Source organism: Hyla sarda, unplaced genomic scaffold (assembly GCF_029499605.1).
Source record: "Hyla sarda isolate aHylSar1 unplaced genomic scaffold, aHylSar1.hap1 scaffold_1338, whole genome shotgun sequence".
Classification (NCBI taxonomy): Eukaryota; Metazoa; Chordata; class Amphibia; order Anura; family Hylidae; genus Hyla; species Hyla sarda.
In genome coordinates, this window is record NW_026607964.1 from 77501 (window position 1) to 80000 (window position 2500).

Genomic DNA, 2500 nt, shown 5'->3' on the forward strand with positions numbered 1-2500 from the left:
ATATATATATATACAGAGGAGAGGAGATCTATATATATACAGAGGAGAGGAGATCTATATATATACACAGAGGAGAGGAGATCTATATATATACAGAGTAGAGGAGATCTATCTATATATATATATATATATATATATACAGAGGAGAGGAGATCTATATATATATATATATATATATACAGAGGAGAGGAGATCTATATATATATATATACAGAGGAGAGGAGATCTATATATATACAGAGTAGAGGAGATCTATCTATATATATATATATATATACAGAGGAGAGGAGATCTATATATATATATATATATATATATACAGAGGAGAGGAGATCTATATATATATATATACAGAGGAGAGGAGATCTATATATATATATACAGAGGAGAGGAGATCTATATATATATATACAGAGGAGAGGAGATCTATATATATATACAGAGGAGAGGAGATCTATATATATATACAGAGGAGAGGAGATCTATATATATATATATACAGAGGAGAGGAGATCTATATATATACAGAGGAGAGGAGATCTATATATATATATATATACAGAGGAGAGGAGATCTATATATATATACAGAGGAGAGGAGATCTATATATATACAGAGGAGAGGAGATCTATATATATACACAGAGGAGAGGAGATCTATATATATATACAGAGGAGAGGAGATCTCTCTATATATATATACACAGAGGAGAGGAGATCTATATATATATATATATATATATATACAGAGGAGAGGAGATCTATATATATATATATATATATATATATATATATATATACAAAGGAGAGGAGATCTATATATATATATATATATACAGAGGAGAGGAGATCTATATATATATATATACACAGAGGAGAGGAGATCTATATATATATACACAGAGGAGAGGAGATCTATATATATATATACAGAGGAGAGGAGATCTATATATATATACAGAGGAGAGGAGATCTATATATATATATATATATATATATATATATATATACAGAGGAGAGGAGATCTATATATATACACAGAGGAGAGGAGATCTATATATATATATATATATATACAGAGGAGATCTATATATATATATATATATATACAAAGGAGAGGAGATCTATATATATATATATACAGAGGAGAGGAGATCTATATATATATATATATATATATATATATACAGAGGAGAGGAGATCTATATATATATATATATATATACAGAGGAGAGGAGATCTATATATATATATACAGAGGAGAGGAGATCTATATATATATATATATATATATATATATATACACAGAGGAGAGGAGATCTATATTTATATATATATATACAGAGGAGAGGAGATCTATATATATATATATATATATATATATACAGAGGAGAGGAGATCTATATATATACAGAGGAGAGGAGATATATATATATATATATATACAGAGGAGAGGAGATCTATATATATACAGAGGAGAGGAGATCTATATATATATATATATACATACAGAGGAGAGGAGATCTATATATATATACAGAGGAGAGGAGATCTATATATATATACAGAAGAGAGGAGATCTATATATATATATATATATATACAGAGGAGAGGAGATCTATATATATATACAGAGGAGAGGAGATCTATATATATATACAGAGGAGAGGAGATCTATATATATATATACAGAGGAGAGGAGATCTATATATATATATATATATACAGAGGAGAGGAGATCTATATATATATATATATACAGAGGAGAGGAGATCTATATATATATATACAGAGGAGAGGAGATCTATATATATATATATATATATATATACAGAGGAGAGGAGATCTATATATATACAGAGGAGAGGAGATCTATATATATATATATATATATATATATATATATACAGAGGAGAGGAGATCTATATATATACAGAGGAGAGGAGATCTATATATATATATATATATATATATATATATATATACAGAGGAGAGGAGATCTATATATATACACAGAGGAGAGGAGATCTATATATATATATATATATATATATATATATATATATACAAAGGAGAGGATATATATATATATATATATATATATATATATATATATACAGAGGAGAGGAGATCTATAAATATATATATATATATATATATATACAGAGGAGAGGAGATCTATATATATATATATACAGAGGAGAGGAGATCTATATATATATACAGAGGAGAGGAGATATATATATATATACACAGAGGAGATCTATATATATATATACACAGAGGAGAGGAGATCTATATATATATATACACAGAGGAGAGGAGATCTATATATATATATATATATACAGAGGAGAGGAGATCTATATATATATATATATATACAGAGGAGAGGAGATCTATATATATATATACAGAGGAGAGGAGATCTATATATATACAGAGGAGAGGAGATCTATATATATATATATATATATATATATATACAGAGGAGAGATCTA